Genomic DNA, 26,090 nt, shown 5'->3' with positions numbered 1-26,090 from the left:
GGCCGCAAAATCAATATAGAACCAAATCACCAAAAAGAGAGAGAGGCTATTGTAGGTGTCAACAACAAAATCTTGTGTAAAAAACCATTTCATGTATATCTCACATAAGCTCCAAGATATGCCTCCATCAATGATCACTTCCCTATGGCATTTAGTGACTCTTAGGGTTAATTTTGTTCAACATGCTTGAGAATTTTTGAGTGACCAATGGGATGAAATAATCTTGGGACTAGGGCTTATCCACCTACTTGGAGCCAATAAATAATATAGTTTGATCCCATTATGAACTATTAGAGAGATTCACTAGTTGGCGACTTTGTATTAGCCAATACTACAAGTTTCAATATCACCTGAGATGTGGCAAAAAATACATAACAAAATTGAATATAAAAAGAGAGAGATTTTATTGTAGTTATTGACAAAAAAATCCTATAGAATTTGAGATTTCATCAATAGCTTACATGAGCTCTAAGATATGTCATGTCAAAGATCACTTCCCTTTGGCATTTAGTGACTCTCAAGGTGAATTATGTCCAGTGTATTCAAGAATATTTGAGAAGTCAACATAATAGAATAAGCTTAGGATTAGGGTTTACTTGGCCACTTGGAGATAATAGAGTAGATAGTTCAATCCCATGATGAATACTTAGAGAGATTCACTAGTCGGTGATAGTGTATTGGCCAACACTACAAGTTTTAGCACCACACAATATGTAGCTATAAAATTAAGATGGAATCAAATCTCAAAAGAGAGAGACAGGTCATTTATAGGTTTCAAAAACAAAATCTTGCAAAACTTGGCATTGCATCCATACCTTGTATGAGCTCTGAGATATGACACTTCAAAGATTGCTTCCCTAAGAAATTTAGTGACTCTTAGAGTCAATTTTGTCCAGCATGCCCAAGAATGTTTGAGCGGTTAATGAGATACTAGGGTTTACCTAGCCACTCGAAGCTAAAAGAGAAGATGGTTCAATCCAATGACAAATAATTAGAGAGATTCACCAGTTGGCAACTTTGTACTAGCTAACAATACAAGTTTCAACATCATATGAGATGGGGCAAAAAATTCAAAATGGAATCAAATCTCCAAAAAGTGATAGAAATTATTGTACGTGTCAACAAAAAAATTGTGAAGAAACAAACATTGTATCCATACCTTTTACAAGCTCTAAGACATGCCCCATCAAATATTTCTTACTTGTGGCATGTCGTGACTCTCAAGGTCAATTCCATCCATCATGCTCAAGAACATTTAAGCATTTAATGAGATAGAATGAGGTTACAACTAGGGTTTACCGGGCTACTCAAATTTAATGAAGAAGACTGTTTGATCCCAAGATGAACTATTAGAGAGATTCACTAGTTGTTGACTTTGTACTAGCCAACACTACAAGTTTCAACATCACTCAAGATGGCGCTACAAAATCAAAATGGAATTGAATCTCTAGAAAGAGAGAATTTTTTTTAGGTGTCAACAACACAATATTGTAGAACCCAACATTACATCCATACCTTGTATGAGCTTCGAGATATGCCCCTTCAAAGATTGCTTCCCTATGGCATTTAGTGACTCTTAGGGTCAATTTTTTTCAGTGTTCTCAAGAATATTTTACTGGTCAATAAGACAAAACTATCTTTGGAATAGGATTTACCTAGCTACTCAGAGCTAATAGAGAAGACAATTCAATCCCATGGTGAATAGTTAGAGAGATTTACTATTTGGAAACTTTGTATTGGCCAACAATATAAGTTTTAGCATCACCTTAGATGTGGCTATAAAATCAAAACAAAACTGAATGTCCAAAAGGAGAGAGAGTTTATTATAGGTGTTGACAACATGATCCAATACAATATAAGATTGTATCTATATGTTGCATGAGCTTTGAGATATGTCTTGTCAAATATTACTTACCTAGGTATGTGCAGGATCATGGTCAACCAAACTATTCTCTTAAGTGGTAATCAGAAAATCGGGTTTATGTCAACTTGAAATGCAATTTTCTACTTGTTATTAACTTTATATCAAAAAGTTGAGAGAAAAGAATCTCTAGAAAATTGAATCTAGTTTCTAAACTACTAAGAATTATCTCAAATAAATAAAAAATGATTGGTCAAAATTTTGAATTTTAATGCAATATTACAAAAATTTTAGAACAAAAATAAGAAGTGGATGTATGTTTGACCACCTTAATGAAAATCAAATGTTAATATTTTTTAATAATATTCTAGATATAAGTAGTAGAGTCTTGCCTAGATGTGACACATATTTTTGGGTATTTAATTCTAAATAAATAATTATTAATTAATTTTTGACTTTAGTATTTTTGGAATAAAAAACTCACATGTCTAACCACCTTAATTAATTCAAAACTCTACAAAAAAATAAATTATTTTTTTCCCTTATAGTAGAAGAAACATAGAATGTGATGCATCTTTTGGATTTAAAAAATGATGTACCATTTGAAAGTTATAGTTTTTTTTCAAGTAGTGTGTCAGTCAACACTTTATATGTAACTCCATTAGAAAATATGTAATAATTATTTACTAAGCTCATACTCTGAAAAATATTGCATTTACAGAAATGTAAGAATATTTTTAAGAAACCCTTTTCATTTCATCAAATTTTGGTGAAAAAAAGTTATCAGCTACATATTTGAAGTAAAAGTTAGATAAAAATAGGCCAAAAGCACATTTTTAGGATGTTTTAAAGTTCCCCATATAGGTTTGGTATCAAAAGATATAGTAGACTTTATAAAGATATTAGTTATTTTCATTTAGTATCAAGGTGGGTGGGGAAAAAGTTGAAATAGATTTTGAAATGGTTTGCGATATTTCAAAACTATAGATTTTTCAGATTGCCACTTTTTGGCACACCATGATCCTGCACATACCCACCTATGACATGCAGTGACTCTTTGGGTTAATTTCATCTAGTGTTCCCAAGAAAATTTTAGTGGTTAATAAGATGGAATGATATTGGGACTAAAGTTTACCTAGCCACTCAGAGCTAATAGAGCTGATAGTTAAATCCCATGATGAATGGCTAGAGAAATTGACCAATTGGTGACTTTGTAATAACCAATGCTACAAGTTTCAACATCACTTGAGACATGGCTACGAAATCAAAATGGAATGAAATGTCTAAAAAGTGAAAGAGTTTATTGTACGTGTTGACAATAGACCCTAACATTGCATCAATACTTACATGAGCTTTGAGATATTCCCCATCAAAGATCGCTTCCTTATGGAATCTAGTGACTCTCATAGTCAATTTCATGTAGAGTGCTCAATAATATTCAAGCTATCAATGGGATGGAATAATCTTGAGAATAAGAATTACTTGACCATTCAGAACTAATAGAGTAGACTGTTTGATCCTATGATGAACAGTTAGAGAGATTCACCAGTTATTGACTTTGTACTAGCTAACACTTCATGTTTTAACATCACCCTAGATGGGGCTACAAAATCAAAATGGAATGGAATCTACTAAAAGAGAGAGAGGTTATTATATGTGTCCATAACATAATCCTATAGAAAGCAACGTTGCATCCAAACATGACGTGAGGTTAAAGATATGCCCTATCAAAGATGGGTTCCCTATGGAATTTAATACTCTTAGGGTCAATTCTGTTCAGCATGCTCAGGAACATTCAAGTGGTCATTAGGATGGAACTAGCTTAGGAATAGGGTTTATTGAGCCAATCAAAGCTAGTGAAGTAGATAGTTTGATCTCGTCAGAAATGGATAGAGAGATCCATCAGTTGGTGACTTTATACTAGCTAACATTACAACTTTCAATATCAGCCAAGATGAGGTTGCAAATCAAAATGAAATTAAATCTCCAAAAATGAGAGATTTTAATGTAGGTTTTGAAAAAATGATCTTGTAGAACTCAACATTGTAGCCATACCTTGCACGAGCTCTGAGATATACCCCATCAAAGATCATTTCCTTATGGCAGGTATTTAGTAACTCTAAGAGTCAATTCTATTTAGCATGCCTAATATTTTTTAAGTGGTCAATGGGATAGAAAGATCATGTGAATAAGGTTTATCTCAACACTTAGAGATAACAAAGAAGATAGTTCAATCCCACTACAAATGGTTAGAGAGACTCACCAGTTGGTGACTTTGCACTAGTAAGCACTACAAGTTTTAGCATAACCCATGATGTGGCCACAATATCATAACACGCTTGAATCTAAAAAGAGAGAGAGGTTATTGTAAGTATTAACAAAAAAGTCTTGTAGAATCAAACATTACATCCATAATTCATATGAGCTCCAAGATATGCCACATCAAAGATCACTTCTCTATGACATTTAGTGACTCTTAGGGTCAATTCTATCCAACATAATCGAGAATGTTCAAATGGTTAAAGAAATGCCAAAAAGATTGGGACTAGGGATTTTCTAGCCACTCAAAGATAATAGAGAAAATAGTTTGATCCCATGATGCATGGTTAGAGAGAAACACTAGTTGGTGACTTTGTACTAGCTAACATTACAATTTTTAGCATCATTGAAGCTGGGGTTGCAAAATCAAAATGGAATCAACTATCCAAAAAGAGATAGATTCTATTATAGTTTTGAAAACATAATCCTATAGAAACTAAAATTGCATCCATACATTGAATGATCTCTAATTTATACCTCAACAACGATCACTTCCCAATGACATTTAGTGACTCTTGGGGTCAATTTCATCTAGCATGCCTGAGAATGTTTGAATAGTGAATAGGATGGAATGAGCTCATGACTAGGGTTTACTTGGCACTTGAAGCTAACAGAGTAGACAATTCAATCCCATGATGAATGGTTAGAAGATTCAATAGCTGGAAACTTTATACTAGCCAAAACTACAATTTTAAACATCATCTAAGATGGGGGCACAAAACAACAATGGAATAAAACCTCAAAAAAATGAGAGAGGTTATTGTAGGTGTCAACAAAAAAATCTTGTAGAACCTAACATTTCATCCATACCTCGCAAGAGCTCTGAGATATGAAATGCCAAATATTTCTTCCCTGTGGCATTTAGTGACTCTTAGGGTCAATTATGTTCAACATGCCTAAGAACATTGAAGTTGTCAATGAGATGGAATGATCTTGGGAATAGAGTATACCTAGACACTCGAAGATAATAGAGTGGACAGTTTAATCCCATAATGAATAGCTAGAGAGCTTCACCAGTTGGTAACTTTGTACTAGTCAACACTACAAGGTTCAACATCACCTAAGATGTACTTGTAAAATCCAAATGGAATCAAATCTGAAAAAGGATAGAGAGGTTATTGTAGGTTTTAAAAAAATGATCTCGTAGACCCTAATATTATATCCACACATCACACAAACTCTTAGATATGTGCCATCAATGATCACTTCCCTGTGACATTTACTGACTCTTAGGGTCAATTTCATCCAACATGCCCAAGAGTGTTCAAGTAGTAAACAAGACAAAATGATCTAGGGACTAGGTTTTTCCCATCTACTTAGAGCTAACAGAGTAGATAGTTTGATCCCATAATGAAGAGTTAGAGAGATTCACTAGTTGGAAACTTTGTACTAGCCAACACTAAAAGTTTCAACATCACCCAAGATGGGGCTGCAAAACCAAAATGGAATTGAATATTCTAAAAGAGGGAGACGTTATTGTAGATGTCAACAACATGATCTTGTAGCATCCAACATTGTATCCATACCTTGCATGAGCTCCAAGATCTACCCCATCAAATATTGCTTCCCTATGGCATTTAGTGACTCTTAGGGTCAATTCAATCTGACATTCCTAATAACATTAGAGTGGTCAAATGGATGGGATGAAGAAGTAACAAAAAAAAGTGTAGTTAAAAATGAAATATAGATCAAAGACTGAATACTCTAAAAAAAATTTATTACAAGATTGCATCTAATTTAAGAAAAGACAAAAAATTTTGCAAATAGACAATAATGAATCTAATTTAAGATAATTTAACAAATATTTCAAGTAGACAATAATATCATATCTTTATCTTGATGATATTAATTTTTATGGACAAATTAGCTTTGGAACACACTGGCAAGAAAGAGCTAAGAGAGAAAACCTCCAGTCTTGCCCCCAATAAAATATCAAATATAAATGTCACATCAAATATTTCTACAATTATATTCAATCTAATGAACAAGTTGGATCTATTCTAAGGTAAAAGCACAAACCTGTGTCACCTTTTATAAAGAAAAGTGATATCAAAATGTGACAGTTCAACATTAGTGACAAAAAAAATGGTATTTGTGTTTAAAATATGAGATCATGTAAACTGATGAAATGTGTAGAATTTGATGAACTTTATGCCTATAGTTTTTATAATTTTTTTGAGTAAGAATTTATTCATTTTATTTTATTTTGAAGTCCCTTTTTTAACTGTAAAAAATATAGGGTGTAGTTCCTGTCAAAAAAGTATATGCAAATCATTTTTTTTGTTCTAATTTGAAAATATCTTATAGATGACATGTATACCTAGTGCACAAAAAAAGAAATAATTATTTTTGATGTATATTTTCTTTGTTATAAGTACTCAAGTTCAACCTTATCAGAATTCAATAGTTTTTTCCTCCCATCAAAACTTTCCTATCAAATCTATACCTTCTTTAAAAAAAATTACATATTCATGAAGAGGATTCTCTCCTCTAGAGATAAATATAATTTTTAAATTTTTTTGATATGATTTACTATTTTTTTTCCTTTTTTGAGGAAGGATCTTCTGAAATATTGAAATATTGACTTATAATACTTTGAGATTATAACATATTATAACTAATCAAAACATTAAAACTTTTATATAATGATCATATTTAATCTGAGATCTATAAAAGGGTATTTTTAGTTTTTGAAAAAAATTGAGTTTTGATGGATAAATGAGATTTGACCAAAACAGGTTTTGGTATCACAAACGGTGACACAAATCTATGCTTTTACCCTCTACATTTTAATGTCTCATGAATTACCCCATGGTCTAACTTTTGAATCTTTCAAAGAGTCTTATTATGTGGTTTTCCTCCATATTTGATCAAGTAGACATTTGACATGACAACAAGGTTTGAATAGTGAAGAACCTTCCCCTCTATTTGTCCATCCTCAAAAAACTACAAGTTAGGGTTCTTCATAGAACATCATTTAAACCATGTACCAATTACATCCACTGCACCTATATGGTGCTCTAAACCTTCACCATTTGCAACCAAGTGATTCAAAATAAAATTGGTCTAGATACAATGATACATATAATAATTGGTCCCTTCTTCATTTCTTTTAGGTGTAATAATAGCAAAAAGAATGCTCGTAGTGATAAATCTACACAATGTGCTCCTTAATTTTGAAAATATTTAGGTAAAATTTATAAAGTTACATATTAAATTTACATAGATATATATTACTAGGTTGCACTAGATTAGATAAGTGATTAAAGCCAATGGATGAATCTATCTCTATCATTTCTAGTGCTTGTGGGGGATGATAGGTGTTAGTTGGACCCAAAAATTGTATATCCTATTTGTCTACCGATTCATTTGACTAACACTCATCCCAATTTTACTCTACATAGAATGGACAAAGGAATACTATTTTTCATGTGTGTATACTCGATGAACCTACATTTGAGCTTCTAAAAGAGTGCAACTCACTTGATCTAGTCAATGTGCAACAATCTTCATATGGTGCAATGTTAGTATTATCTATCAACCATATTTCTACTTTAAATATTTATAAGCTATGGCTCTTTTGATGCATGCACCTACACCATCATTCTCTCCCTTTCCATGACCATCCTCGATAAAATTTTACATATATTGAATTCTAGATAATATGTGCATCCTTCTCAACCAATAGAACATCATGCATTTTTGAATTAAGATACACAATTGTTTGACCAAATAATGTGTTGGTGATATGGTATGCTCTTGTTATCTAAATTTCCATAAAATAGTTGAAAATAACTATCTAAAAACTTCATAGAATGTGATCGATCATCACTGATGTAAAAAGGGTACTCCCTTATTATCTTCATATCATCATTTGCACTTATAGGTGAATGCATGAAAGTTATGTGAATAAATATGGAAATTTTGAGAAGTATAATACTTTTCTTGCACCTCATTTTATGTTTATAGTGTGTAGTTCTTTGTGATTTCTACAATCAAAACAATGGTATCTAGTAAAAATTTATCCTTGCATTACTTGAATTGCAAATCCATCCATCGAGCTCTATGTATATGTCTTGCATACTCGTAAATAATCATGAATCTTTTCAATGACTAAATCACATATTTCATCCTATTTCCCATATTTTAGAGCATATGTCACTATCTTAAATTTTATATAATTTAGTATTTGATTTCTAATTGCATGTTATTGCCCATATGTTCACAAGTTAATAACAGCCACAAAGAACAACAATAATAGCATGTACCATCCAAGTGTGACAACTTGTAAAATTCTTGACCTTTCCCTATTTCACATAAAATGTTGTATATAAATTCTCTTGAAGATCTAAGTGGCTCGTTTATGTCAAATCCTAGAAAATAAACTTAGAATGCAAAAACACACATATATTCTTTAAAAAATCAAAATAGTTAGAAAATTCAAAATGTTTAACCATTTCAAAAAATATTTGACTTATTCAAATTTTAGGATACATACAAATAAATTTTGTAAAAATTTATGTCAGAGTTGAGTTCAAAAAATGTTTTGTATGTGGGTCACAATTTTGGGTATCGATCCTTCTTCTTACAACATCTCTTTGATTAGGTGAAACACACATGTTATTTGTCTAAAAGTCTTCAATCAATCATTTTAGAGCTTCACTAATTTCTTTATACTTTAGTGGTAGTATACTACTAAATTTTCATAAGTTTTTTTTTGATCTTCCACTCTTTCATGCCTTACCAGAGATCTCTTAGAGTACCTCTATCGATTTTCAATGCTTTTCTTGTATTTCTCATGATTTGAGCTCATTTCATTTGGATATTTACTATTTTTGATGTAAGTACATGTCTTCTTATATTACTATCTTTGGTGTGTGATTTAGAACCCACTTTGTCATATGCACTCATTAGGTTTTTTACAATGCTGTTTTTGTTTGAATCATCCATCAATCTTAGTGCAAGAATCTTCATGATGGGTCTAAATTTAAAATTCCTCATCATTTCAACAAATAATTGGCATTGATCTATCACATTTAATTCTTCAAATAATAATCTCCACATACAATCAATGTTTCTTTGATAATTACACTTTCTAATCTTGTTAGACATTGATTTCAATATGTTAGTATCCATATCAAGCAAATATTTTGGTCTTCTAAAAGAAATTATAGAAGGTTTTATAACCTCTTCCATTCCCTCAACATTTCAAACATCAAGATAAGGTTGAGTGAATTATGTAGCTTGAACTAAAGATGATGTTCCTTGGCAATAAGATGCAAAAGATGGCATATCACCTACTCAATATGTTTACATTGTGCCTTGAACATTGAATGATGGAGTGTGTACATTGCCAGACATAGAAATTAGCATATCGTTATCGTGAGATATGATCTATGACTCGAACATTGGAAGATGGTGTAGGTTTACAATTCATTTTCTTCTTGAGCATAATATTCTCATTCATTCTCTTTATCTTTCCAATTCTTCCTCTCTATTTCTTTATATTGGTGGTTTGTGCTATTCTTTGAAAGAAAATTCTTCATTATTGTATTGCAATTTTCTTTGTTCATGTACAAGTTTAATTTTATCTGTTTTAATTTCCAAATCTCTCTCCCTCACTTTCATTTTTTTAGTTTTAGGTTTCTTTCTTGGCATGATGATGATTCCTACATGTTAAATTATTCAAACATCTAAATTACTTACAATTTATATATAACAAATCGGTCAAATAAAAATAAAAATAAAAGTTATTACAATGAATACACAATATATTAGCCAACTTGCAAAATTATATTAAATTATTCATACATTAAAATTTGTAACAATTTCCAAATAAAAATTTATTTAGACATACAAATTTCATTGAATTCATTATATATTTAATAACTTGTCAAATTATAATGAAATTTGTCTCTATAGTAACAAGGAATATTGAAAAAGGAGTGCACCAACCCTTTCTATACAAGGAATGTCGAAAAACCCTTCAAAAAATGCATCTAATGATTGAATTTGGGTATGTGCAAGTACATGGTCAACCAAACTATGCTCTTAAGTGGCAATGAAAAATCAACAAATTAGGGTTATGTCAACTTGACATGCAAGTTTAAACTTGTTATGAACTTTCAATAAAAAAAGATGTGAAAAGAATCTCTAAGAAATTGACTCTAGTTTCTGAACTACTAGGCCTTATCTTAAGAAAGAAAATTTTGATTGGTAAAAATTTTGAATTTTATTGCAATAGTACAAAAATTTTAGGACAAAATAAGAAATATGCATATTTCTGAACACTATAGTCACAATCAAATGATAATATTTTTTAATAATATTTTAGATATAAGATGTAGACTCATGCCTAGATGTGACACATTTTTTTTATATTTTTATTCTAAATAAATAAATAATAATGAATTTTCTACTATAGTATATGAAGAATTAAAAAACTCCTATGTTTGACCACCTTTACTAATTCAAAACTTTACAAATTTTAATTTTTCTTTTATTTTCCTTATAGTAGAAGTGCTATATAATGTGACATGTCTTTTGAATTTCAAAAATATTTTACTAATTGAAATTTATTTTTATTTTTTCAATCAATGTGTCAATCAAGACCTTATGTTTAACTCCATTAGAAAATGAATAATAATTACTTACTCAAGTTGTAATTTGATAGACATTACATTTATGGAAAGATACGAACATTCTTAAAAGACTCTTTCTATTTCATCAAATTTGGGTGAAAAAGGTCATTAGACACATGTTTGAAGTTAAACATAGACAAGAATAGGCCAAAAACATGTTTTCTAGACATTTTTTAAGTTGACCATGTAGGGTTGGTATCCAAAAAAATACTAGGCTTTATAAAGGTATCAATATTTTTCTTTGGTATCAAGATGCATGGAAAAAAAAGTTAGAATAAATTTTAAAACACTTTGAGGCATTTCAAAACTACATATTTTTTAGATTACCACTTTTTGGCATGCCATGATCCTACACATACCCAGTTGGTGTTTGCTAGCCTCCAATACCATGAAACCAATGTTTTTTGTCAGAACAACAAAATAGAATGGGAACAAAATGTGAGAACATGGTTTAGTAGGGTCACAAAATCTCATATACATAGTTGGTGTTTGCTAGCTTCCAATACCATGAAACCAATGTTTTTTGTCATAACAACAAAATATAATGCAAACAAAATGTGAGAATATGGTTTAGTAGGGTCACAATCTCTCTCTCTCTCTCTCTCTCTCTCTCTCTCTCTCTCTCTCTCTCTCTCTCTCTCTCTCTCTCTCTCTCTCTCTCTCTCTCTCTCTCTCTCTCTCTCTTTCTCCGTATATGTCCTTTCAATTGAAATATGAGGTTTAAAATGTGGGTGTGCCTATAGAGTGTGCATGCTATGTAAGCCTTGAATTAAAAAATATTTTTTATTGTGTGCACACACTATAGTGCATGCACAGTATTGCATGCATGCACTATATAGAGAATTGGATTAAACAAAGCTTAAGGCTTGGATTTTCCTTGGGAATCTAAGCCATAGATTTGGAGGCCCTAAACTGGTGTATGATGTGCTTTACAACAAGCATACAACAATTATTTGATTTTTTGTTTGTGATCTCTTTCAATTTTTTTTGTGGTTAAGTATTGATAAGACCAAGTTACATGATATTGTAGATCTCTGTGTTAGCTATAAAACCATATAATTCAGGGATAACATTAATAAACCCCTCTTGAAAAATGCCTAAAATTCTAGCAAATCTAAAATTTTATGGGTGGAAAAATTTTAATGTTGAGGATGATTTTTTTGTTCTATGTAGGGAAATAAAATATTATATCTTGTCAACTTTTTATTTCCCTAACAAAAATCATTTTAAATATGGGGATTGTTTTATTTCTTGCTAACAAATAAATAAATGATGGCTATATTTTCCTTTCCAAAAGTGAGATTGTAATGTTAGAGGAAAATTACATATTTTTGTAGGAAAATGGATAATAATGGTCTTGGCTAATGTTTAGTGGTAAACTAAAAAATTGTTTAATCTCAAAGCAAATTTGCAAGTGTATTGGTTAGTGACATTTCTAGGCTTTAATGTATTAGTTGCCAACTGTACTAACTACTGGCTAGTCACTTATTTATTCTCTTATGTCTATTATTAATAACATGGTTACATTAGTATCACCATTACCAATTTGGCTACTATCACTTTTATCAACTATTGGTTAGTTAGAGATCAATGATGAAAGATGCATTTTGGGGCTAGTTGCTTGAAAAGACATGGAGCCATAAGAAATTATCTAGAATGGAGATAGATGGACTGTTTTGTAGAGAATACATTAACTAGAATATAGTGAACATCACATCAAGATTAAAATTATAAATGTGGTACCAATAGTTACAATTATTATATTCCATTTGAAACAATTTTTGTAGGCACTCCAATTGTCTGACATTAATGTGAGTACATTCCCACACTTGAAAATTAATAGGAATATGAAAGGTCATGAACATCTAGCAACTTAATAAAAATGATATTAAAGAGCCTCTTCAATTCCTCTTTCATTATCATTTCTCAAATTCTTGAAACTCAATTTGATTTTCATAGTTTCTTAGAATCCTAGGGTTGTAATTGTCATGGATACACCAATTAGGTTGAAATGTACCACAATGGGTATGCAAAATTCCTTTATGGACATGATACCTGAGGATGTCCTTGCCATGGTTTGCATGGAAGATGCCACAGGTCCTTTTATACTCCATGATTTGTTCATGGTTCTCAACTATGAATTCTTAAGAAACGAGAAGAGGTATTGTGTCTCCATAGATATTACTTCTTGACCTTGGAGGCAATCGAGAAGAAATTCAAATGCTTCTACATAATGTTTTTAAGGAAACATTTTTAGAATACAATGTCAAAATTCTTGTATTGGCTGAGCATATACTAAGGTTACGCATTGGCATCCCTTTTGTAGACATAGTAGACAAGTGTTGGGAGAAAAGCATAGGGAGCATTGTACAAAAGCATCTCTTCTTGCTTGGCATGAATGAATACCAATTGACTTGTAATTAGAAGTGGGCATGACTTGAAAGGGATTTTTTGTGGAAGTGGTTTTTGTTGGATAATGTTAGCAACACTAACTTCATATGGCTCGATGAGTTTAGTGACATTATTATCTCCAAGAGATTCCTTTGGAGGGGCTTGCAGACCTTTTAGATTGAAGGCTTCAATTCCTTAGCTTGCTGATGCTCCCTATTCCCTATTTCCTATTTCCTTGTCCCTTTCCCTTTGGAAAAAAAACATTGATATGTAGGAGATAATTTCTAGAGCAAGTCAAATTGTGATATTGCTATCAGGATTTAACTGTGTAATTTTTGAGTTAGACTCATTGACCCATGTTTCATGAGTACTGATTAAACATGAATCTATCTCTCATGGGAATAAATGGAACACTTAGCACTCATTGGATCTAGGTCATGCTCACCAGGGTGAAGCACTGGGACTTCCCAGGAGGTCACCCATCCTAGTACTACTCCAGCCTGAGCGTGCTTAACTATGGAGTTTCCTCCATGGTTAAACCCAAAGTTGGAAACCTCATTTTCAAAACCTTCACCAAGTGTTTTTCCTTAGGAACCATTCATTAGAAAGCCCCTTAATCTCATCAATTGATAAGTAGGAGATAATTTCCACAGCAAGTCAAATTGTGATATTGCTTTTAGGATTTAACTGTGTGATTTTTGACTCAAACTCATTGGCCCATGTTTCATGAGTAGTGATTCAACATGAATCCATCTCTCACAAGAATAAATGGAACAATTAGCATTCATTGGATCTAGGTGATGCTCATAGGGGTGAAGCATCGAGACTTCCTAGGAGGTCACCCATCCCAGTACTACTCTAGCCTAAGCATGCTTAACTACAGAGTTTCCTCTATGGTTAAACCCAAAGCTTGAAACCCCATTTGAAAAACCTTCACCAAGTGTTGTGCCTTATGAACCATTCATTAAAAAGCCCCTTAAGCTCATCAATTGATATGTAGGAGATCATTTCCACAGCAAGTCAAATTGTGATATTGCTATCAGGATTTAACTATGTGATTTTTGAGTCAAACTCATTGACCCATGTTTCATGAGTAGTGATTCAACATGAATCCATATCTCATGAGAATAAATGGAACATTTATCACTCATTGTATCTAGGTGATGCTCATAAGGGTGAAGCATGGGGACTTCCTAGAAGGTCACCCATCCTAGTACTACTCTAGCCTGAACACACTTAACTATGGAGTTTCCTCCATGGTTAAATGCAAAGATTGTAACCCCATTTGCAAAACCTTCACCAAGTGTTGTGCCTTAAATAGCCCATTTCCTTCCTTTCAAATCAAGTCATGATGCTTCCCATATTGCAGGGTTATTTTTCAAAGAGATTGTAAAGCTGCATGGACTCCTTTTTCTATAGTGTCTAATAGAGACCCAAAAATTTTAGGAAATTTTTGGAGAACCCTATGGAAAAGGATGGGAACTAACTTATCTTATTATTCTACATATCATCCACAATCAGATGGCCAAACAGAGGTCATAAATAGGTCCTTAGGAAACCTATTGAGGTGTTTAACAAAAGACCATGGAGTCACATGGGATTCAGTCTTGGCACAGGAAATTTTTTCCTATAATGACTTAGTAAATAGAAGTACTATTCATAGTACCTTTCATATTGTTTATGGGACTTATCATAGAGGAGTGATGGAGTTAAGGGATATCAGCACCTTGGAGAGGAAGAGTGCATAGGCAAAAGACTTTGCTAAGGTCATGAAGGAGATTCGTCAAGAGGTTAAGAGCATATTACAAAATAATACTAAAAAGTATAAGGAGAGGGTAGATAGAACAAGGATATATCTTCAATACAAGGTGGGAGACATGGTGATGGTTCACTTAAAAGTAGAGAGGCTACCTAGAGGCAAATACACCAGATTAATGATGATGAAAATAGGACCATTTAGAATTTTTCAAAAATGTAGAACAAACACCTATAGAGTCGAACAACCTCCTGATATGGGCTTATCAAATGTTTTTAATGTCTTTGACCTCTATCCCTATAAGGGATCTACTATTTGTGATGCAGGTGTAATCCATGAAGCAGAGTTTCCTACAAGACTTCCTATGAAGTCACCAGCATAAGTGGAGAGTCTCTTTGACACCATGATAATGAAGGAAACTAGGAGGAATACCTATTATCAATACCTTATAAAGTGGAAACACAAGCCTATAGAAGATACAACTTGGGTGACTGAAAAGGATCTCAACAAAATGGGACTTAAAGTGAAGGATTTGCCAACTCAAGAGACTTGAGTTTTCTGGGCAGAGGAGCATAGTGTAGGGCACCAAGACAAACTTGCATAGGTATAGGTTGAGGAATGTAATTTTGAGGGACTTTAAAATTCATGACCACATGTAAGGTCAAATGAATCCTTGGTGCCATTATAAAGTAGGATGTCATTTTGAACCAAAGGTCACTTTTGATCAATTGAGGTTGTTATGTGGAATAAGGGATTTGTAGGTATTTATGAGGCTTTAGGAACTTAGGTAGTTATTTAAAATTTTTTAAAATTATTGGGGGGAAATTGAGTTAAGAAATTGTCAAAAGGTAAAAAAGTGCAAAAGTGCAAGAAAAGTTGCAAAATGCAAAAGTTGCTAAACAACAACTTTTGCAATATAGGTTGTCAAGCTAAAAAAAGAGTTGTATGGTACTCCAACCATTCAAATAGTAGCTATAACCATTGGAATATGTTTATTTAAAGTCTCCACAAGTAGAGAAAGTCATTGTATAGACGGGTGAACAACATATAGTGAGTAAAACTCATAATTTCTACCTTTTTCTCTATTATTTTAATTTTTTATGGATTGTAAAAATTGGTAGTGGTAAAAGTTTCATATGGTTGGATAGAGGATAGAGTTAGTGTTAATTTTTAATTGGTTTGAAGTCTTTATCTTAGATAAAACAAAAGTTATAACAATTTTTGTTAAGGTTACTCAGATTTACCCTAAATCAAAGGGTTTCAGCAAGATGGCCTCCTAACTTGCAAATCCACTGTGGGATTTCAATGCCACCTTTTTTAATGCAAGTTAGCAGAGGGGTATTTGAGATGGCAGAGATTTAGGTCTGTAGGAGTATGGTACCTATTGTTACCAGCAAGCCCTAGACTGAACATAGTCTTATGTCTAGTGTAGTTTTGAAGGAAAAAGAAGGATCAATCTTCCAAACTGATTGATTTGACCAAGGTGAAGGGTGTAGAAGGATAAATTGAATATGAAGAAGAGATCCAAGGGGTAGAACCATGTTTTTGAACCCATTTTCTCATGTTTTCCTTGTAACCCAACCTAATATGGCCAATTAGGACTGTGACACAAAGTGGGGATAAGTTGGTGCTGGAAAAAGGTTTGTGTTTTATCTTTTGGAATCTCTTATAGGTGGTTGAAGGGTGTCTAAAGAAGTGAAATATTGTATGGTTTGGGAGTTTTATTATGAAAACTAGGATTAGCCCTAGTACGAATGCTGGTAACTATTTTGTAAATTAGTTGTTGGGCATTAGAAGAACTTCAAATTTGGAGTTTCTTATTGAATTAGGTCCATAGAAACCATTTATATTAGAGAAGTTGAGTCCTAACCCAATTTAAGAATAATTTTCCCTTGTAGGCCTATTGGTGATAGGGAGTCCCTAAGAATTGTGATTGATCTAAGTTGTTTCAGTAAGCTAAGGCTAAGCGTTGGGATTGTATAGTGGAGTCCACTTGCAGAATAGAGTCTACCTATGTTAGAAGTCCTTGGATCAGTCATTAACCTTGACAAAAATTTAGGTTGCTAGTTGGAGGTTGGAAGAGGATTTTTTTCTTTTTCTACATGCTCTGCATCAGAGATGGGAGAGGGTGGGAAAGAGAGAGGAAGAGAGAAGGGGATGGGAGAGGCTGTTAGAGAGAGTTAGGCAGGGAGGACTTGGGGAGAAAGATAGAGAGAGAGAGAGTAGGTGGTGGGAGAGGGTGGGATAGGGAGGGAGGGAGGGAGAAGGGATGGAAGAGAGAGTGATAGGTAGAGGGAGAAACAATGGACGTGTGTGTGTGTGTGTGTGTGTGTGTGTGTGTGTGAGAGAGAGAGAGAGAGAGAGAGAGAGAGAGAGAGGTGTATAAGAGCTAACTCTTGTTTATTTATATGTTGTAATTAGGTCTAAGGGTAGATCTAATGATCTCCCTATGACCCATCCATCTTGTAAAGGACACAAGACCCCTTGGTATGACTATAAACCTTGGGCATAATTTTGGTCCTAATGGGTGATTTTTATTTCATTTTATGTTTTGATGGTGTTTCTAGAGGTTTGGGAACCTAATAAGGTTCTAGGAGTAAATAAAATCCAATTGCAACACTTTCTTGCAAGTTTTTCAATATTTCTTGCTATAGTGCATTAATTGCAAAAATTCGTTAAGCAACTTTTGCAATTTTGCTAAGCAATTTTTTGTTTGAGCAACCCAATGGTTAAAACTATTAAGTGGTTGGGAAAATAAGCTGAAAATGGCCTATATAATCTCAAAACATTTGAATATGGATTAGTGGAGAAGATCCAATTGTTATATTGCTTTCAAATCAATAAAAATTGTTGTGTTTTAGTGAACTTTCCTAATTTTGCAAGTACAATATGGAACATAGGGCTTGCAAGATGAACTTTATGTATTGAAAAGTTGATACTATCTATCTAGGAGATTTTGGCTTTGGTTTGAAGTCTTTCCCTATTCTCTTGCAAAAGTTATTGAATTTATTAGTCTACTAGTTTGAGAAACCCATGATTTCAGGGTTTGGGCACTTAAATGACCCTAACTTGTTAATCCACCTTTGTAATTCCTTCTCCACTAGCATGGAGCAAGTTAGTGGTGTATACTATAGGATTTTTTCAATTATGAAATAGGAGTTGAAGTTTGTGATTTTTGGGAGTGAGCCCTAGGTCAAATATCCTCATGTATTTGACCCAATTTTGAATAAATTAGACTAATCAGAGTGATGGAGAGAGTTAAGAGACTTAATGATAAAAAAAACTACCCTATTTTAAGCTAGTAGAAAATCCTAGAAGAGGATATTTGATCCTATACACCCATTCTTAACTACTTGCCTTGAAATGCAAGCCTAAACTAGCTAATTAGGTACGTGTACTTGGTTATGGTTATGAAAAGTAGAATTGGTCTTTGCAACTTTGGACTGTGTGAGAATTTGGAAAAGGGTACTTGAAACTATAATTTGTTCCTCAAGTATTTTGGAGATTTTTAAAGTGGTTGGCCAAACTGAGTGTTTGGAGACCTAATAGGAGTCTAGGTCTATTCTTGCAAATTGGATTGTGGGTTCTTAAGAGTGCAAGCAGTGGTTGATTTGGCTTACTGGGTTGAAACTAAGTGGACATAATCCTTTGTTAGAAATTGTAAGGTCCAGAACCATAAAATTCCCATTTTTCCCTATTTAAGGAATTTTTTCCTTATTGCTAAATTTAGGATCAAGTTGCTTTGTGTCTTACTTGTGGGTGGTAAGATTTAAAATGTTTCTCAGTGATTCCTATGAGGGGTAGACACTTGTGGAAGTAGAAAAAATCATTTGTTCAAGCTTTTGGAATATCTTCAAGGTTTCTTTGGGATTGGGGCTCTATTCTTGCTTCCATTCTTGCTCTCTACATCAAGTGGTATCAAAGCCACTTTGATCTTGTTGTGACATCAGGAGACATCATGGTTGATGGAGGATAAGAACTTGAAAGGGACATTCCTTTTAGGATCACGAATGTCAAACTAGCCAAACTAGTTAAAATGCAAATGGTGGAAAATAGAGTAGTCTGGGAAGAAAATAGGACTATGAAGAGGGAGTTAGATAAACTCAAGAACAAAATGAGGAAAGGAAGTGATGAAGAGTCTAAGCCAAAGGAGATAGGAGGAAATGAGGAACAAGAAAATATCCTTGCAGATTAGAGACCCTTCCTTGCAGCATTGGAGAGAGTTGGAAAGAAGGGAGAAGGTGACTTACCTATCTTCCATGGTAAGTTGGACCATGATGAATGTGTGGACTTGATAGAGGCCCTAGATATTCACTTTGAATGTGATACAACCCCTATAAGTTAGAGAGTCAAAATGGAAAAATCCAAACTCAAAGGCCCTACCTTGAGTTGGTGGAATTTCTTGCAGAATGAGAGATTGGATGAGAACAAAGAATGAATTGCCACTTTGAAGAATATGAAGGCTGAGATTAGGAAGTAGTTCATACCTGATGATTATGAGATGTTGGTGCATAGAAAAATGTAGAACCATAAGAAAAGGGACTTGGATGTCAACACTTACACACAAGAGCTCCACAATTTGAGCCTTAGAGCCAAGGTATATGAGACTGAAAAGTAGAAGCTAGAAAGGTCTATAAATGGATTAAAGTATAGTATTCAAGATGAATTAACATTAATTACTCTTGGTTCAATTCATTAGTGTTTGAAAATGGCTCTAAAAATATAAGAAAAACATAAAAGGAGAGGAGATACAAACAATGGGGGTAGATGAAATAACAATAGAGGGAGAGGTAGGTTCCATGGACGGGGATCTTTTAGCAAAAATTAGGGGGAATCCAATAGTTCAAATGTTTAAAGTGAGTCTACTAATAGAGGGGCATTTAGAGGTAGGAGATTTAATGGTAGAGGAAGGTCTTGTGGAAGAGGTCCTATTGTGTTTACTGGTACATGTTTCACTTGTAATGAGGTAGGGCATCAGTCCTTTAGGTGTCCTGAAAGGAATAAAAAGGGAGGGGATAGAAGAATCCAATTAACCCTCGAAGAAGACAATCAAAGTGTTACATCCTATTAGTCTGATACCCCTAAACTCGCACTTCCTAAATAGGGGGAGTATTTAATGATGCAAAGAAAAATGTTGAAAGTTGTTGCAACAATAGAACCACCACAAAGAAAGTGACTATTCAACACATATTTCAAGGTGAACAATAAATTTTGCAAAGTAATAGTAGATTTTGGTTCATCTGATAATGTTGCTTCAAGGGGAATACTTTGACAAGTTGAAATTGGTTACAAGACCTCACCCTTATCCCCATAAGGTATCATGGTTAACAAAAGAAAAACAAACACTCATAAATGAGCAAGTGTGGGTAGAATTTAACATTGGGGAAAACAAAGATAAAGTTTTGTGTGATTTGGTAGAGATGGATGCATGCCATTTGCTTCTTGGGAGGCCATGGCAATATGATGTATGTGCTAAGCATGATGGAAATTTTTTTTTTTATACCATAACCAAGGATAGGGTTGAATATAATATACCACCTCTACTAGATGATGGGAAACCTGCTACAAATGGGGTCATGTTGGTAGGTAAAAAGGAGTTTATGAGGATCACTAAGGAGAAGGACACCCCTTCTTTTGCATTGGTAGTCAAACCACAAAAACATCCCATTGAATGATCACAAAGCCCATCCAAGCTTATCAATATAGGACCCAAGGAGGTAAGAGACTTGTTAGAGAAGTGTGGAGGAATAGTTGTAGCTAGCAAGCCAAAAAATTTATCACCTGAAAGAGACATTATTCATTGCATATATTTCATCCTAGGAGCCACACTTCTAAAAAATATAGCATACAAGATGAGCCTTGAACGAAATGAGGAGATGGAAAAAAATATTGAAGGGTTGTTGGCTAAGGGATTCATTAGGAAAAGTATAAGTCCTTGTGCAATCCCTATAGTCCTAGTACCTAAAAAGGATGGTACATGGAGATTATGTATAGATTCTAGGGAAATCAATAGGATAACCATTAGATATAGGTTTCCTATGAAAACTATAGAAGACCTCATGGACTATTTGGGGAAGGCAAACATTTACTCAAAAGTGGATCTCAAAAGTAGATACCATCAAATAAGGATCAAAGGTGAAGATGAGTAGAAAATAGTATTTAAGACTTCAAAAGGCCTTTATGAGTGGCTTGTGATGCCTGTTGGCTTGTCTAATGCACCTAGCACCTTTATGAGACTCATGAATGAAGTCTTAAAACCATTCTTGAATAAATTTGTTGTTGTATATTTGCATGATATACTAATATTCAATAAGGATAGGAATGAACACTTGAGGTACTTAGATTTGGTTTTGCATAAACTTCATGAGGAGAAACTAATGATAAATTTGGAAAAATGCTCATTCTTGCAGATAGAGTTGGTCTTCTTGGGATTTGTGATATCAGGAAATGAGTTGAAAATGGACCCTTCAAAGGTTGAGGCTATCCTCAATTGGCCACCTCCCACCACACCATTAGAGGTAAAAAAATTTCATGGTATGTATTATTTTTATAGGAAATTTATTAGAAATTTTAGTGGTGTGAGTGCTCCTATGATCAATACCATAAAAGGAGGAAGAAAGTGTGTATTTTCTTGGACCAAGGAGGCTAATGATTCATTTGAGTGTTTGAAGAAAAATATTGTAGACCAACCTATTTTGGTGCTCCCTAATTTTTACAAGTTTTTTACAGTTGAATGTGATGCTAGTAACAAGGCTATATGAGATTTTTTGAGCTAGGAGGGTAGGCATGTGGAATTTTTTAGTGAAAAGCTTAATGATACCAAACAAAAGTATTCAACATATGAACTTGAACTTTATGCTATGGTGCAGTCCCTTACAAAATGGAGACATTATTTATTGCCTAAAGAATTTTTTGTGTACATTGATAATCATGCCTTAAGCTTCTTGAATAGGTAAGAAAAATTGAACCATAGGCATATGAAGTGGATAGAAGTTTTACAAGCTTACACCTTCACCATTAATCATAAAAAAAGAGAAAGCAACAAGGTTGTTGATGCACTTAGCAGGAGAAACTTGAAAATTCAAGAAGTAAAGTTAGAAAGCATTGGCATCCATGTAATGAAGGACATGTATGAATAAGATGAAGACTTTAAGGAGGCATATGAAGTCTACAATTCCATGGGGAAAAGGTATCATATTGATTTTAGTGAATACATTTTGCAAGGAATTTTGTTCAAAGGTGGTCAAAATTGTATTCCCAAGGGGTCTATCAAAGAAAACATTATAAAGGAGGAGCATTTTGGAAGTTTGGCAGGTCATTTTAGAGTTGATAAGACTCTAGAGTAGGTTAGGAGATTCCACTTTTGGACTAGAATGTAGAAAAATATTAGAAATTTTTTTGAAGGGTGTGTGATTTGTCAATAAGAAAAGGTGAGTATATCAAATTTAGTTCTATACGCACCTCTTCCAATACCTCACAAGCGTTGGGATTCAGTAAGTATGGATTTTGTGGTAGAACTTCCAAGAACCAAATCAAGCAGTGATAGTGCTTTTGTAGTTGTTGACAGATTTTCTAAAATGGCTCACTTCATAGCTTGCAAAACCACTCATGATGCCTCCCACATAGCATGTTTCTTCTCTAAGGAGGTTGTTAGACTTCATGGTTTGCCTTTATCCATTATATTTGATAGAGATCCAAAGTTTTGGGGTCATTTTTGGAGAACTTTGTGGAGGAAGTTAGGGACTAACTTGTGTTTTTCATCTACTTACCATCCTCAATCTAATGGGTAGATAGAGGCAATCAATGGGTCCTTGGGAAACATCTTAAGGTGTCTTTCAAAGTAGCATGAAGCTTCATGGGATTGTGTCTTGCCTTAGGAAGAACTTTCCTTTAATGATTCAATTAATAGGAGTACAAGCCTCATAGATTTTCAAGTTGTATATGGCACTCATTCAAGGGGTACATTAGAACTCAGAGATATCAAAGAAATGGAGAAGAAAAGTGCTCAAGCCAAAGATTTTGCAAAGGTCATGAAAGAGATTTATCAACAAGTGTAGGACAGGTTGAAGGATTCTTCAATAAAGCATAAGGAGCAAGTAGATAAGAAAAGGAGGGAAGTATAGTTCAAAGTAGGGGACATGGTAATGGTACATCTTAACAAAGAAAGGCTCACAAAATAGATGCATACCAAGCTTCAAATGAAGAAAATTGGGCCCATTTAAGACATTCAAGAAATGTGGCAATAATGCTTATCAAATTTATTTAACCCTTGGCAATAATGCTTTCAAAGATACTCTGTCAAATGATGTAGATGCAGGTATGCTTGAGGATCCTAAAGATGAGTTGAAGAAAACTATGCCATCTATGCAACAATAGTGGTTGACACTATTTTGGGATAGGAGGATCAACAAGAAAACAAGGAGGTACACATATAATGAGTACCTAGTTAATTGGAAGTGGTAAGCAACAACAAATGCTACTTGTTCACTGAGAAGGCTCTTAAGGCATATGGAGTTGATCCTTCCCACTTCACTACTCTAAAGACTAGAGTTCCTTTTGTACAAGGGAGTATGGTGTAGAGCACCTAACTCTTATTCATTTATATGTTTTAATTAGATCTAGGGGTAGATCTAATGATCTCCCTATGACCCATCCATCTTGTAAAGGACACAAGACCCCTTGGTATGACTATAAACCTTGGGCATCATTTTGGTCCTAATGGGTGATTTTTTTTTTCATTTATGTTTTTAGGTTGTGTCTAGAGGTTTGGAAACCTAATAAGGTTCTAGGAGTTAATAAAATCCAATTGCAACACTTTCTTGCAAGTTTATCAATATTCTTGCTATAGTGCAAAATTGCAAAAAGTTGTTAAGCAACTTTTTGTTTGAGCAACCCAATTCTCCAAGCTATTAGGTGGTTGGGAAAAGTAGTTGAAAATGTCCTATATAGGCTTAGGAAATTTAAAGATGGATCAGTGGAGAAGATCCAATTGTTATATTACTTTTAAATCAATAAAAAATATTGTGTTTCAATGCATTTTCCTAATTTTGCAAGTACAACATGAAACTTAGGGCCTACAAGATGAACTTTATGTACTAAAAAGTTGATAGTATTTATCTAGGAGATTTTGGAATTGGTTTGAAGTCTTTAGCTATTATCTTAAAAAAGTTATTGAATTTATTAGTTTGCTAGTCTGAGAAACCCTTGATTTTAGGGTTTGAGCACTTAAATGACCCTAGCTTGTTAATCCAGTGATGGAATTCCTTCTCCACTGGAATGGAGCAACTTAGGGGTGTATGCTAAAATATTTTTGCAATTTTCAAATAAGAGTTGAAGTTGTTGATTTTCGGGAGTGAGCCCTAGGTCAAATATCCTCATGTATTTGAACCAGTTTTGAAGGAATTAGACTAATCAGAGTGATGGAGAGAGTTTGAAAACTTCATGATCAAAAAAAGTTTCCTATTTTAAGTCAGTAGAACATCCTAGAAGTGGAGGTTTGATCCTATACACCCATTCTTAACCATTGTCTTGAAAAGAAACCCTAAACTAGATAATTAGGTCTATGTACTTGGTTATGGTTATGATGTGCTAGAGTAAAATTGGTGTCTATAAATTTGGACTCTATGAGAATTTGGAAAAGAGTACTTGAAAATATAATTTTCTCCTCAAGTCTTTTGGAGAGTTTTAAATTGATTAGCCAAAATGAGTGTTTGGAGACCTAATAGGATTCTAGGTATATTCTTCCAAATTGGATTGTGGGTTGTTGAGAGTGCAACCAATGGTTGATTTTGCTTATTGGGTTGAAACTAAGTGGACCTAGGCCTTTGTTGGCAATTGTAAGGTCTAGAACCATAAAATTTCCATTTTGGCCTATTTAAGGAAGTTTTTCCTTATTGTTAAATTTGGGATCAAGTTGCTTTGTGTCTTACTTGTGGGTGGTAAGATTTGAAACCTTTCTTAGTGATTCCTAGGAGAGGTAGACACTTGTGGAAGTAGAAAAAATCATTTGTTCACATCTTGATGGTTTCTTTTGGATTTGAGCTCCATTCTTGCTTCCACTATTGCTCTTTGTATCACAGAGAGAGAGAGAGAGGAGAGAGAGAGAGAGAGAGAGAGAGAGAGAGAGAGAGAGAGAGAGAGAGAGAGAGAGAGAGAGAGAGAGAGAGAGAGAGAGAGGAGAGAGAGGAGAGGGGGGGGGGGGGGGGGGGGGGAGGGGGGGAGGGAGAGAAAGGATGGGATGGGAGAGGGTTAGAGAGAGATAGAGGAAGAGAGAACGGCATGAGAGAGTGTGAGAGGAAGGGAGGGAGGGAGGGAGGGAGGGGAGGGAGGGAGGGAGAGAGAGAGAGAGAGAGAGAGAGAGAGAGAGAGAGAGAGAGAGAGAGAGAGAGAGAGAGAGAGAGAGAGAGAGGTGATAGAGGGAGGGGAGGGGAGGGAGGGAGGGAGGGAAAGGATGGGATGGGAGAGGGTTAGAGAGAGATAGAGGAAGAGAGAAGGGGATGAGAGGAGAGAGAGAGAGGTGTAGAGCACTTGATCAAATTCTTGTTTTTATTTGATGCAATAATATGTAGGGATTGATCAACTGAGCTCCCTAAGACCATCAACCCATGTAATGGATACAAGACCCCATGATGCAATTATTAACTTGGGTATCATTTGGTACAAATAAGGTTAATTTTAGTTTGTTTCATGTTTACCAAGGTAGTTTAAGTGTTTAGAGCTTTAGGATAACATTTAGGAATGGTTGGAATTCAATTAGGAAGAAGATTTGGTAATGTAGCAAAAAATTGCAAAAGTTGCATTAGGAACTTTTGTAAATTCTTGACAACTTTTTCAAACAACCATCCCCAATGGATAAAACTACCATAGGGTGGTTCTACCACCCTCCTAAAATGGCCTATAAAGGGCTCTAAGAATCTGATGGATAAACATACTAATTGTGCTTTCTCTTTTGATGAATGAAATTTGTTGTTTCATGATAGTTTTGTATGATTTTTCTATACAATAGGATAGTTAATGATTGGAGGGTAAAACTTCCACATTGATTTGATAGCCCTATTCATATTGTGAAGTTTTGTTTTTGATTTAAAGTTTCTATCAATTAGGATGCTCAAATTATTGAATT

Source organism: Cupressus sempervirens, chromosome 7 (assembly GCF_028749045.1).
Source record: "Cupressus sempervirens isolate cs-2001-9-10 chromosome 7, ASM2874904v1, whole genome shotgun sequence".
NCBI classification, from domain to species: Eukaryota; Viridiplantae; Streptophyta; class Pinopsida; order Cupressales; family Cupressaceae; genus Cupressus; species Cupressus sempervirens.
This window is presented reverse-complemented; position numbering follows the sequence as displayed.